The sequence below is a fragment of the Vulpes lagopus genome, chromosome 13, assembly GCF_018345385.1.
Source record: "Vulpes lagopus strain Blue_001 chromosome 13, ASM1834538v1, whole genome shotgun sequence".
NCBI lineage: Eukaryota > Metazoa > Chordata > Mammalia > Carnivora > Canidae > Vulpes > Vulpes lagopus.
Genome location: NC_054836.1, coordinates 52,995,834 through 53,010,557, shown reverse-complemented (window position 1 = coordinate 53,010,557; position 14,724 = coordinate 52,995,834). Strand labels below are relative to the sequence as shown.

Below are 14,724 nucleotides of genomic sequence, written 5' to 3'. Positions count from 1 at the left end.
TTTGTGGTGAATGTATACCTCATTTATTTTTAATCCTTCTTCTTTAAAAAAGTTCATATAATACTATAAAATAAAGCTAGCATTTTTAACTGCATTGAACTGGTTTTGAGATGATTATATCTCAAAACATATATATATATAAATATATATATTAAAATTTTCCATTCACTTTCTAATCATTTCCTGTTTCTCATAATTACCACTGTAATTTAACACATGAATATGTTATTTTTTTAAGATTTTTTAATTTATTCATCTATGAGAGACACAGAGAGAGAGGCATAGACATAGGCAGAGGCAGAAGCAGACTCCTTGCAGGGAGCCCAATGTGGGATTTGATCCCGGGATTCCAAGATCATGCCCTGGGCCAAACGCAGATGCTCGACCACTGAGCCACCCAGGTGCCCCACATGAATGTCTTATTTAACAAAACATTTAATTTCTTTATGATCTCTGGTTATTGGTGTCAAATTATATTAGGCTATTATCATAGAATATGTTTCACTTCCAATTATTTGAACTATGATAACACTTCCTTTGTGATCTACTACATTATCGATTTAATTATTATTCTATGTATGCATTCATTTTTGGGGTACAGAATTCTGTATATATTTATTAGGTTGAGCTTCCTAAGTTTGCTGTTCAAAACCATATTCTAACTAATAGTTAATCTGCTTCATCTAGCATTCCTTGAAATCGTACTAATATTATGGAGGTATCTTCTTTTTGTAATTGTGCCTGTTCTGCTGTAAATATTTCAAGTCTCTTAATTCTTAGTTGCAAGTAAGCTCAATATTGTTAACATTTCTTAAGTGAGTTTTCCCTTTCGTCTTGTACATGGTATCCTTATTAATATTTTGCCTTAAATTCTATGCCATCTTATATTAATATTGCTGTGCTAGTTTTCTTATGGTTAGTATTCATATAATATAGCATTCCTCATCACTCTTACTAGCAACTTATAGCTATATTTTAAAAAAATCCAATCTGTAATCTGTCCTCTAATAGGTGAGTTCAAGCCATTAACAGTATTTTAATGAACTAATATATTTGAATTTATTTGTACCATGCTGTTTTGAGTTTATATTATATAGTTTCTAGCTCTCTATACTGCATTCTTAATGAATTCCTTAAATTATTCTTCCAGTTTACTGGTTTTCTCTTTTATTCTAATGTGGAAATTACTTTTCAAATTTTAATAACTATGATTTTTATTTAAACATATAGAATTTGTTCTCTTTCATGCCTTGCCATTCTAAATTTTCTTCTTTTTTAAAAATAATTCCTTGACATTTAAAAAACAGAAGTATTCTTTATCAATTTGAGAACCATAATTGTAGATATTCAAAGTCTTTATTGGAATACTTCATAAAATTAATTTAGGTTGGTATGAATGTGCCAATTCTTGATTAGGTTACCTGCATTTGGTGTTTGGTTTCTTTGCGTGCTTTAGAATTTTTGTTTGTCAACTTATTGTCACTTTTTTTCTCTGAGTTTATTTCTCCCTGTCTCGATCCTAATTTGTAGCTGTTTTCACTTGACTTGTTGATACTCACATGCAGAACAACCTAATCATATCATTAGATTTGGAGGCTCCTGCACTGTGGGGATAATAGAAACATTGCAGAGTCTGTCAATTCCAAAGTCAGTTGGTTGTTTTTGTGCTGTCAGCAGGGAGTCTATATCTTTATTCTTCTTAGACTTACAGCTTGTTAAAGTTGCATTCTAGGTTTTAGTCTGTGTTTTCTCTTGAGAAGGGAAACCCACCTTCAATTGTTGGATTCAAATTGTGAACGTCATCAAATGTTGTTTGTATGTGTCACATCCCAGGAAATGGCAGGAGTGGGAACTGGAGGGAGAAAAATTCAGTCCTGCATATTAGCACGAAAGAGTATTAAAGAGGAAGGAAAAATATGCGTACTGCCTATCTCTGTTTTAATGATGTCCACTTAGGATTATCTCACAGTCATTTAATGAAATAGTTTACTCCTCAGAAAGGCTTTGTTTAGAAGGCTTGATCCATCAATGCCAGTTTGAACAATAGCAACAGATATTGGTTCGGATGCTGTATTTTATTTTCTTCGGTAGGTGCTAAAAATTTAATTAAGAACTTAGAATTTTATGTTTGTACTGAAATTAAAATAAAAAAATAAAATTAAAAAAATGTTTAAAAAGAAGCTATGGGGATCACTGGGTGCTTCAGCATTTTAGCACCTGCCTTTGGCCCAGGGCGTGATCCTGGAGTCCCGGGATTGAGTTCTGCATCAGGCTCCCTGCATGGAGCCTGCTTCTCCCTCTGCTTGTGTCTCTGCCTCTCTCTCTCTCTCTCTCTGTCTCTCATGAATAAATAAATAAAATCTTTTTTTTTAAAAAAAGCTAGAGTTAGATCAGAGATGCTGTGAAATTGATTTTTCAAATATTTATGATTTATCCATAAGTTATACTGCCACATATCTTTTTATGGAATTCAAAATATGTAGAGCTTATATTTGAATGTGATTATGCTAAAGAGAAATAAATGATTTGTAAATAGACGTTCCTAGACATTTGCTAAAATGTTTGTTTCATTGTAATCCAAGGATTCCCTGGGGCTTGAAAGGTCTATGTCCAAATTCCTGATGGAATCAACCTTCTTTGTTGTGAAATCCAGGTACATATATTTGAAGTAGTTGATATTTTCTCATATTCCTCACTCTTGTAGCAGAAAAACTGAAAGTGGCCTGAATAAGAGATCACAATCTCACTGAGAAACCTGAAACTCAGCTTTTGGATTTCTAGGCTTTTTCTTTTCCACTTCATTTTATATCACACTCTTTCTTCCTTCCTAACCTTCGCCACTATGATAATAATCTTTGCTGCTTTGAGATGATCTCAGATACTTAAATATATATACATACATAGGCATTTATATCGTCTTGCAAGATTTTAAGATTGAGTCAAGGCAGGTTAGTGTTTGCCATGATCCCACTAAAATATGATGCTACAAAATATAAAATATACCTAATACTAAAATATAAAATGGTACCTAATATGGTATAGATTATTCTCATTAAATAACTAGAGAAAAGAAATAAAAAGTTATTTTAGTGCTGAAAACCAATTAGCCAGTGACTGACTTGGACTACTGTCATATTTCAGTTCCAAAAGGCATGACCAAAACACAGCAACATCAAAATACATTGGGACCACTCTGGTTATTTGTGTCACTCTCCTGAACCACATCGTGGCATGTGGCTGACCTAACAAGCTATCAAGTCTTGACAAGTGTAAAACCCCTTTTATCTTATTCAGGGAAAATGCCTACTATATATTTACTTTTCATTATAGGAAATACATCTTTATGTATTACCTCATCAAAAACATGCTTTAATATAACCTAGAAAATTGAGTATGGTTCCTCAGATACCAAAACAATTCTTCTATGGGGAAAGACTGAATTAAATTGGGATTTTACTAGCATATTGAGTAAACACTTCATCTTTGATATGTTAACGCTACCTGGGGACCTTGAGAGGTTTTTGCCTTCCAATTTATAAATTAGAATTCTGCTGGAGTTGTGACCAAGTATAGAGTTTTTGTTTTAAATATTCCTGCTCAGGACTTTCAAAGTATTTTGTCTACTATAAGAATAGTTTTACATGTTTAGGTGAGTCAGTGGAAAGATGAGATTCAAAATGTTTAAGGTTAGACGATCATTTTCCTATTATCATGAGAAAAAGTTGGTAACTCCATAGCTATTTCTGATATTGTTGCCAACCATAGCTGACTGTAACTATTTCCTGAAGCTAACAGATGTTATAGTTAGATGCTATAGAAAATTCGGAGTGTAACACACTATGAAAGATTACCCTGATGACATCGTGAATGACTTCCTGAGGAGCTGGCTCTTGGGCAGGTCCTTAAAGCCAGAACAGAATTTTGATAGGACGTGAGAAAGTAAGAAGCATTTTTAGCCAAGATAGTTAATTTAACTCATTAAATACTTAGAACAAACTGTAGTAAGTAGAGTTAACTACTAATCAGCACTGCTAGGTGTTAGGCACTACCCTAAATGTTTAACACAAATTATCTAAATTAATCTATTTGAAAACTCGAGGTAGATACTCTTACTATTTTCATTTTAAAGACGAAGCTCTGAGACACAGAGAGATCACTCAGCTAGTTAGTGGCAGAATCAGGATTCAATCCAGAGCAGCTGCTGACTCCTGGACCTACACGGCTGAAAACAAGGATCCTGGAGTCAACTGCCTGGCTTCAAATTCTGATTCCATCTACAGCACTTAGGTTACTGCCTGCCACCGGGTAAGTGCCTAATAAATGTTATTTATTTTAATTATGTTTATTGTTATTACTAATAAATTGCTATGTCATTGCTATTTCTCTGTGGCTATGTGCAAGATATTCAGTGTACTGCAGATGATACAAATATGATAGATTGAAGGTCTCAGTCCTCAATGAACTTTCAGTTTTTTAGAAGCAATAGATATATGCCCCAGAGGTATAATACGCTTAGTATGGGAGAGATTAATTCCAACTGCAAGAGATTAAGGAAGGCCCCAGAGGTGGTTTTTGAGTAGAACATAGGATGGATAAGCTTGCAGTTGAAGAGATAAGAGGGAAGGCATCACAGGGTGAAAGGACAGGATGCACAAAAGGCGGAACGTTTTAAAAACGTTCAGAGTGTTCTTGAAGAATAGCTTGGTTTGCACTTAGTTTGCACAGAGTGAGGGAAAGGCAGTGAGAAAAAAAAAAGGCAAGAAAGCAGCCTTAAGTTTAGATTTCATGGAGCTCTGAAGAGGTCTTTAAACAAGCCAGTGATAGATCAAAGGCATTTTTGGAAGATTATTTTGGGAGCAGGGCATTAAGTGGAGGGCAGGAGGGCAGAGTTATTACTACAGGCATGAAAACCAATTCAGGCTTGTTGCCATAGTTCATTGTACCTTCATAATTCTAGTGGCACACTCCATCATTAATTTTTGTGTGTGCCTCTGGACAAGTCCCTTACTATTGTGATCCTCTGTTTCCTCATCTAAAAAATTCCTGAAGGATATGATCACCAGCTTTTAGAAGTCATGGATTCGCTGTTCTTGACTCTGTATTTAAAATCCTCACAAATAATTTTTGTTCATGATGATGATTGACAGATATATCTTTCCTTTCTTAGCAAATTATTTTTAAAATTTCCATTCATTTGACACACAGTACTTACTACATTTTGATCATTATTTTTACCTTATTTGCAGTTCTTCTTGACTATTGGCCACATTTTATACTTCTATATCTAAACAAAAATTAGTATATCTTATAGGCTCAAAAATACTTATTTAGTTCAAACTGACAATATGAAGTTTTATGCTTTTATGATCCTTTTCCGGTGAGTTTTAAAACTTATCACATTCAGTTTTTAGACAAATTTGATATATAAAATTAAAATGATTTGCTTTTTTATCACTGCTATTTAAACTAAAAAAATTTATTATGTGTATTTTCATACCGTATCTTCAAAATCAGAATATATATTACACAAAAGAGTAGAAGAGGATTTTTTTCTCAAAATAAATATACAAATCCATACAGTATAGGGCAGTTCTATAAAGATGATTTTTAAGACTATGAAAAGTCTATATATCCCATGTAAAGACAGCTGACTTTAAGTTAAATGGCTTCTATTTGGGAATTTTTGTTGTGACTTTCACATATATTTTCACATAGCTCTTTGGCTAGAGTAAAACATAGATCCCTTGATATTTGAAGACTGAATGTCCCCTAGATATCTTAAGATGCTACAGCAAACAAAGTCCTATTGGTCTGAGAAGCCACTACAAGTAAATCTTAAAACTAATTATGGCTCTCATGCTGAGAGTTTCTTTAAGAGCCACTTTCCAATTTCTGTCAAACATTTGCAGTTCTAGTACAAATACATTTATTTTTCTTCAGAATTCACTTGCATTTCAACTTCAAGATAGTGTTTGCCTTTCATTGTGAAATAGGGAAAGGTTATGAAGAAGTTTACAGGGAATTAAAAAATTAACTCTTAAAATCCTATTTTAATTTTGCAAAAATCTGATGGATCCAGTTCTAACAATCATAGAGTTACACAACTATCTTACAGATTTGGAATGGGGTCATTGCCAATTTTGGCTTTGAATTTAAAAAAAAAAAATCAGTTTCTTAAAAATAAACTCTTGAAATTGATTTTATTGCCAATATAAACCTTAGTGGAAAATTACCAAATTTCCTTGATTTTTTGGTTACAGTAGTTTATTCCCCACAAAAAACAAACACAGCAGCAATGAATTCCCTATACTGTTCTCTGACCAACACAGCAGAGGTATGTTTGCCTGTGGATGATACACTTTCCCCAGTCAGGAGTTGCATGGAGATTTTTTACACTTAAGGTGTCTCCCTGGCTGACATCATGAAAGAAAAGGAAAAGGAAATCAGAAAAGGAAATGGTGTGGATTTAGTCCAATTTGTCTCTCAACTGCATATCTTCACATTTGTTCAAGGAGAAGAATCGGATCAATGGTAAGTCTAATTGGACTATTTTCACCAATTAAAAAAACTTGCTATTTAAGATTAATTATTTTATAGTTAGGAAAATACCATATATAAAAGAATTAGTTATAAGAATACAAAAATTGAATTTGCATTAGATTATCAAATACTAAGGTTTATTGTCACCATCTTAAGTATATAATTCATGCAAAGCATCTCTTATAATCTCTATCATATTAACAACCTGAATGGAATGAAGGCTACAATTTAGAATTTACTAACATACCTAATAAAATGTGTAAAGTTAGTTTCATTAACTAGGTTTACATAATGCATTTTTCTTATGACAATCATACCTCTTACGATATTCAAGGATATATCCATTTAATAAATTTTAAATGAATGACTCACTTTTTTTCTTGGTTCATTGTCACTTGACTGAACCCCATAGTTATATCCAATAAGAAGTAAGTTAAAAATGAAGTTTCTGTCAACTATTTTCCACTAGCAAACATAGTGACTCACCTTCCAAATAAAAGCATATCAACATGAAAGTTTCCCAAGGGTATATTCTAGGTCATAATCTTTATGTTAATGAATTCCTTACTGAATAGTAAATCGTAAGAATATATTACCTTATTCCTATAATACATTACCTGTCAGCAGGTAATTACCCATCAAAACCTAAACAGAGAGGAAGATTGCCCTGTGACACCAGTGACCCCTACAGGTAAAATTAGAAAAGAAGTACATTGCAATTGGACTAAAAGATACCCACTGCATATTAGAATGTAGCTAACTAATGCTAAAGCGTAACACATATCAGTAACTCCCAATTACACTTGTTATTATTTTCTAATTGCCATCGGAAACTTTGCAATACGTAAAATAAATCAAGCATATATTTTCATATTTTAGCTATTATTGAACAAATTTACCTTATGCATATTACCTAGAGTTTCTAGAAAACTCTGTCCAGATAGGGTCTTTTTTAAAGATATTTGAAGTTATTTGATTAAGGAGCTAGAAGAGATCACAAATGGCCATCTGTTTTATAGCCTGCCTGATAATTAGTTTCAATAACCAGCTAACTGGGTGCTTAAGATGTACAAAGTATTACACATGGTGTCTCAGGAACTCCCAGTGAGATAAGTAACATTATAGAAAAAGATAGTTGAGTGGCAATAAGTGGTAAAGTTGGGAAACATATCCCAAACCCCTGCTCCTGGACACTATACCACAGGGTGTAGGTAATGTTTAGGAAAGTTGACAAAACGGATACATGTACTTCAATCTCAATTTAATGGCATATATTTAATGCTTACTCATTTGTTTCATATGTATGGAGTGCTTATTTAATATATCATTACGGGCTGGGTCCTGAAGAGATATGAAAAATAGCCAACAATTAGCTTGGGGAATTTTTTAAAAGAACAATGTATCACATTAACGATTTAAACAAATGCAGTTTTAACACTCTAATGGTAATAAAGAGAGTAGCCACCAATTCAACCATTTCATATATATAATTGAGTCATTATTTATAGTGCTTAAATCAACATTACAATTCCCCAGAAACCTATGAGAGGTACGAATAATTTTTTATAGCTAAACATGTTTCATGATCTCCTATGTTGGATAGGGAGTTAGATTTTTTTAAATTTGGGCTTTGGAATTCGGTATTAAATTTATCTTCACCTTTTTAAAAAATATTTTATTTATTCATTTTGAGAGAAAGAGCAAGCAGAGGAAGGGGCAGAAGGAAAAAGAAAATCTCAACCAGACTCTATGCTAAGTGCAGAGCCCGATGTGGGGCTTGATTTCACGACCCTGAGATCATGACCTGAGCAGAAATCAAGAGTTGGACAGTTAACAGACTGAGCCACCCAGGTGCTCCTATCTTTGCCTTTTATGTTCCCAATTAACCTATGTAAAATGTGAGGTGCAAATAGGAGAATGATGGTTTTTGTTACTCTTGGAGGTATATTATGGTCAAATACTGTCTTTTTTTTTTCTTTTCCCTAGAGAGTGCGTGTGTGCATGAGCAGGGGAAGGGCAGAGGGAGAGGGAGAGAGAATCTTAAGCAAGCTTCATGCCCAGCACTGAACCTGACTCAGGGCTCAGTCTCATGACCCTGAGATCCTGACCTAAGCCAAAATCAAGAGTCAGATACCTAACCAATTGAGCCACCCAGGCACCCCAAAATATTTTCTTTAAAAGGGCTTTCAGTTGGCAATAAAACTTCTAAAGTCTTAACTTTGTCACTCAAACATATAACAAAAAGCAAAAATAAAAGCATAACATCCCATACTTTGTATTATTTTGATTTACTCCATGTAATAGTACGCAGATTGCCCAAACCAAGCACAATAAAAACGTACTAAGACTTCACAGGGAGACCAAGTATTTAATGACTATTCATTTTTTCCATAAATATTTAATGAACACCTAATATGTGCCAGGCTGTGAGACAGAAATTGGGTATATGGTGGTCAACAAAACAGCCATATTCTCTGCATTCACAGAGCTTAACTGTCTAGAGGAAGACCTAGCATTAACAGGTAAACAAATAAAGAAGGGTTTCAAGTGCTTCTAAGGAAATAAACAGAGCAGAAGGTGACATGAAGGAGAATGACATTGGGGAATCTAATAGTGTAAGCAAGGCAGGCAGCCATGAAGGAAAGTTCCAAATATAAACTGAGGCCTGAATAAATAGGAGGAACATCCATGGAAAAGCAGAGGGAACAGCATGAATGGAGGATCCTGGGAAGGAAAGAATCAGCTCGTGTTGAGAAACTAATCCCAAGCAAGCTAGGGTGATTGGGGTGTGGAGTATAATGAGCAGCAGCACAAAGGGACTAAGTTCAGAGCAGGATGCATCTTATGAACCATGATGGAGTCTGAGTCTCATTTAATGTGTCATAGGCCTCAGGTAGGGAGTAACAGAATCTTCTCTTGCTGCTATGTAGTGATAAATCACAGAGAGAGATGATTAGAATGAGAAGTCAAGAAAGGATATTTTAGTGGATAAAAGCTAGTCTCACCATCAGAACAAAGTCAATTATCTCCTCACATTCCTATAGATTGACAAGGACTTCCATTGTCTTAAAATATCAGTTGCCATATTAATGCTAAAATAAACAATTTCTGTAGATTACACTGAATTCAATATTGGTTATACCAGGTAAACACATGTATAGTCATACTGATAATGGCTACAAATGCTGAGTCTGTGCTCTACAATTAACTAAAATAAAATTATGTCCCTTTTAATTAAAAAAAAAAATAAGGCAGAAAAAAATTTACCAGTCTTCAAAAAGATTAGTGGAGAAAAAAATCTTTCATGAGGTAAATTCAGGGTGATCCTCCCTGCCCCGTAATAAGCACAGGCCAAAATAAAATAGCAACAAGACAGTCTGTACATAATGCCAAACAACCAGTCAAGTCAGTGAGGAAGAATTACGTAAGCCAGTTATATGGCTACAGGAGAATTCAGAAGCTTGGGTTTTCTGCATTTAACACTTTATAAGAAGTAACTGACCTCACATAACTATAGTTACTCTGTTCATTTATATGTGAAATGGGTAGAATAATGCAAGCAATGGGATTTAAGGGGAGTTGTATAAAAAGTTTCCTGCCCAGAGCCTGGCACATGGTAAGCGTTTGGTTTATAACCAGAGTTGGGGGCCTAGCCGACGAGAATCAGCATCATAGGCAGATAGGTTAAGAGGTTTATGGGAGCTTGGCTGACTCATTAGCAGTTAGTTGATAAAAGAGAATAATTAATTTCAACTTATTTAAAAACCTTCAGCAGGCAAATCATAAACTAGGAAACTCCATTCTTCAGTCTATAACTTTTAAAGTCTAACGAAATGAGAAGAATGCAGTAATTAGACTGAGAAGGTAAGAGAGTCCATGAAATTCAAACATGACCTTAAGTACTCCAAGCAATTTTGTTACTTACTGGGATGTGCCTCTCACCCTCTCTTCCATGTAAATATATCATCCGAAACATATCAGGTTTAGGGAGAAAACAATAGAAAATTGAAAAGTTTGAACTGAAGTTTTCTCCTCTAGTTCATCAGACTGTGACCTCGTTTGGGAGGGTCTTTGCAGAGGTCATTTTATTAAAATGCGATCATACTGGAGCACGGTGGGCTCTCAATACAGTATGACTAGTGTCCTTGTAAGAAGAGGGGAATCCAGAGGCAGACACTCAGGTCAAAGGTGGCGACGTGACAGCAGAGGCAGAGGTGGGAGTGAGGGGTCTACACGCCAAGGCCTGCGAGCGAATGGCAGCTGCTAGAAGAGGCAAGGAAGGATTTCCCCCACAGATTTCAGAGGAAGAATGGCCAGGCCGGCACGCAAGTTTCCAACTTTTAGCCTCCAGAACCAGGAGACAATAAATTTGGGTTATTTTAAGGCACCCAGTTTGTAGTACTTTGTTACAACTGGAACAAGAAGCTAATACAAGAGTGTGGTGGCGCAGAGGCCCAGCTGACTGTAGTCTTCACTCTAATTTTTACTCCATCGACACAAGAGAAGCTAAAGACCACGTGGCACGAGAGGGCTACCAACAGCCCTGCATTCCCAACCTTAATTTTGATCCGGCCAACAGCTATGCCTTATCAAAAACCAAACAAAATCCAACAAAAAAGCAAACAACCAACCCCTCCCCACCCCCCAAACACATTAATTATATCTTCTCTTCTGAGTCATTTGTGCCTTATTAAGTGACAGACAAATGTTTATCCCTGCCAGACCTCCAGGGCCTCCAGAGCCATGGAGAAATAAGGTCTATTCCCTTGACTTCATGCATCTTTAACAAGGGTGCCATTGTGGTTGAACACCAGAAATCTCTTTTATTGGTGATGATGTACGTCACTAAAAGAACACAATCTGACTTTTTTTTTTTTTTTTTCAGACCCAGGTACATGAAATCGAGCTTACAGTGCTGCAAGTTAGGAAAACCTTGTTTTTAAGGCTGTAAACTGCATATAACTTTGTGAATGTATTCATATGCGTGGTATTAAAATAGCTTCTATGTGCCTAAAATCCTAGATTATAAAAATAGCACCCGGCTAAAAACTGGATTTTTTTTTTTTTTTTTAGTTGCTGCTCTCCCTCTCTGTGACCATTATCATTTTCTGTGTCCTGTCTTTCCTGCACAGTCCTATTTGCCATCAGTCTTAATTCATTTTCACAAACAAATTAAGGCAGAGAGCCAGGTGAGGTAGGCAACTCACTCGCTATCATTCACTTCCCTGTGCCTCTGTCAGAATCAATAAACACTCATTCAAAGGGGAGGGGGGGGGGCTAAGCAACTCATTAATCCTCCCGCTCACTGCTTCCAAAATATGGGTGGCTTGTTAGGTGCCCTCTTAAATCCACAGTGCAACGTGTGGCTCTTGAGCACTGTTAAAGACCCAGCAATACAGCTGTAGAGCATGAGAAGAGGGACTTACCAGGCATAATTACACTGGAGTACGTGTGTTCTGTGGTGCATCAAACTCACAGCTTTTTCCAAACATTTTTTCTTCATAGAGGATATAGGTTGTAGGTTGTAGGTTGTCTTTGTTCTCAGAGACTCTTCTAAGCCTGATGCCTCCCCATTGTTTAAACCTGTCCTTGAACACAAGCAACACTCTGGAAATTCCCAATTTTACACAACACTTTTCCAAACGCATAAAAAGAAAGTTTTCAAACTCAAAAGAGTGAATATTGGTTGCTGACTTATTTCGACTGAATACTGAAGGAGATGGTGTGCTGGTGTGCAGAAACTCCTTCCGCGATTCATGTGAGGAATGTGGACCTCAACACCATAGAAATTCACATGTAATACTGGGGGTTACAGACAAATACGGACTCTGAATGGATCCGTATGCTTAGGTTTCTCACTCTCCATGACCTTAAAGCTAGACGTGTGATATCTTGGGCTTACTCTTTGAAATCTTTCATTGCCTCCAGTTTGGGAGATTTTATTGTTATTCTTCATGGATTTTCTAACTCTAAGAGAAGTGATGTGAAAAATGACATCAGCCTGACCTCGGTAACCTCTACTTTATTTTATTTTATTTTTTTAGTTTGACTTGCCTAAAAGCCATTATAGCTGCTGTTTGTTATTTCAAAACACCATTAATAATATGTGATTCATTTCCATGTAAATTTTTCTTGTAGAGAGCTTTGATTTAGAGCAATGTATGCATTAGGAGGAAAACATCGTATAATTATTTACTCAAAAAACAAGAGAGTGGAGGGTTGAAGAGAGCATATCCCATGAGATTGAAGACTGACAGATTCACAGCAAAAAAACCTTTTGTCTGGAAAGTAAGAAAATGATCTTAAGAACTAAGCACAATATACCTCTCATCTTGTCAAAACCAAAGAAGATGCTTTACATGTGCAAAATGTCCAATTGTCTATTCTCATACACAACTAACTTGGAAATATATCTGACTTGGAGCATAACCATATTGAAAGCAAAACCTGTAATCGTAAACATGACACTTTTATAGATAAAAACATAAAACCATTAGGTTTTTCAGAAGTAGGATTTTGCTGCTTCATACTTTCAAATATTTATTCTAGTGTTTTTTAACTTATTGATAAAGTACAACAAGGTGATAGTTTATCAGAGAGTACAGAGCATCAAAATCTTAGGGATAATAAAGATAAGAGCTACTGCCTTCTAAGGACTCATAATACTCCAAGCATAGTACTAAGCTCTTTATTTAAAATGTTCCCTCTCAACATCACAATGAACCTATGGAGTTCACAGTATTATTTTCATTAAAAAAATGAAGTATCTGAAAATCATCAAAGTTAACTAACTTGTCCAAGATGACATAATTGAAAAGCGGCAGAGTTGCAGGTCACATGCAGGTTTGTCTACCCTAAAGTAAGTGGGCTGTCTGCTGCGCCAAGCAGCTGTGCTGACCAGATATGAGGGATGACAAGTCTCTCACCAACTCGTTGATCTCCCAAAATCAAAATTATTCTTCTCCCTTCTAATCCCTCTCTCCATTTTCTCTTTCCTCCCTCCGTGTTCTCTCTTCTCTCTCTTTTCCTTTATTTCCATTCTACTCCAAAAAAAAAAAAAAATGATTTGAAGGGGCATATAATGAAATATATATATAAATTTGAATATATATAAATATATATATAATGAAATATATGTATAATAAAACCACTACAAGCTCCCCAAGACATCATGTCTGCAACTTTCTGTTATATATAGGATTAAGAGTTACAACAGAAATCCTTTCGAAACACAATATTAACAAACAGTTCCAACACTTTATCCATTAATTTAGTGTTCACTCATTCAATACAATGCATTGAGCCTCTCTTATGTTCTAGGGATTGTGACAAGTCCAGGAATGGGAAGATGAATGTATTACAGGTCTTTCCTTTGTGACAAATACTATATTACAGACAATACCCAGAGAATAATGGGTCATAGAGAATAAGGAAAGATTTTTTAGGAAACAGAGGAGAAAGAGGTATTGGTATTCCTGTAAAAGGATGAGAGAAGGCTTGACGAGCTCTGGAACTAAAACACGTGGTTATTCTAGGGAAGTAGTGAAATATAAGGTAATATTCAAAATTGGAAGGTTTGTGAATAAAATACACGAGGTAAGATAAATAAGCAATCTCAATGTGTACTAAGCCTTGTGTTATTTTTAAAAATATAATTTGGAACAATCTCTCACTTACAAAAAAGCATAAGTATGCAACAACAACAACAAAAACACATTTTTCCCTAAACCACTTGAGAGTACACTGCTAATATGACACCCCTTGTGAATTCTTTACTGTGTGTCTCCTACAAATAAAAACATTTCGAACATAACCATAATACGATATCAAAATTTAAAAATCGACATTGATACATTACTGTCATGTAAGTTTCAAACTCCATTCAAGTTTTCTCATGGTCTTGACAAAACTCTTTACAGAAAACACAACCAGTTCAGAAAACCACATGTTGCCATCTAGTCTTTTTTTTTTTTTTTCCATCTAGTCTTTTTGGTGCTCTTCATTCAGGAATGGTTCTTCTTGACTTTGACACTATAAAAAATTATAGACCAGTTATTTTGTTAACTGTTCCTCAATTTGAGTGTCCGATGAATCCTCATTATTTGATTCAAGTTACTCATTTTCTGCAGGAATATCACAGAAGAGGGTCTGTACTTCCTCACTGCATCTTACCAGGCATGCAAT

General features: G+C 35.2%; 1 long non-coding RNA gene across 2 annotated transcripts in view; it reads left to right on the top strand.

Annotated features, from left to right (window-relative positions):
* The first annotated feature begins 362 nt into the window (after window positions 1-362).
* Window positions 363-14,724, top strand: part of LOC121474715 — an 86,007-nt gene continuing 71,645 nt past the window's right edge. Inside the window, exons 1-2 of one of the 2 annotated variants that reach the window (XR_005983490.1) lie at window positions 363-4,305; window positions 6,402-6,531. This is a non-coding gene — a long non-coding RNA (uncharacterized LOC121474715). Of the gene's footprint in view, window positions 4,306-6,016; window positions 6,532-14,724 lie in introns of those variants that run through there. The other variant, XR_005983488.1, reaches the window with a different exon arrangement.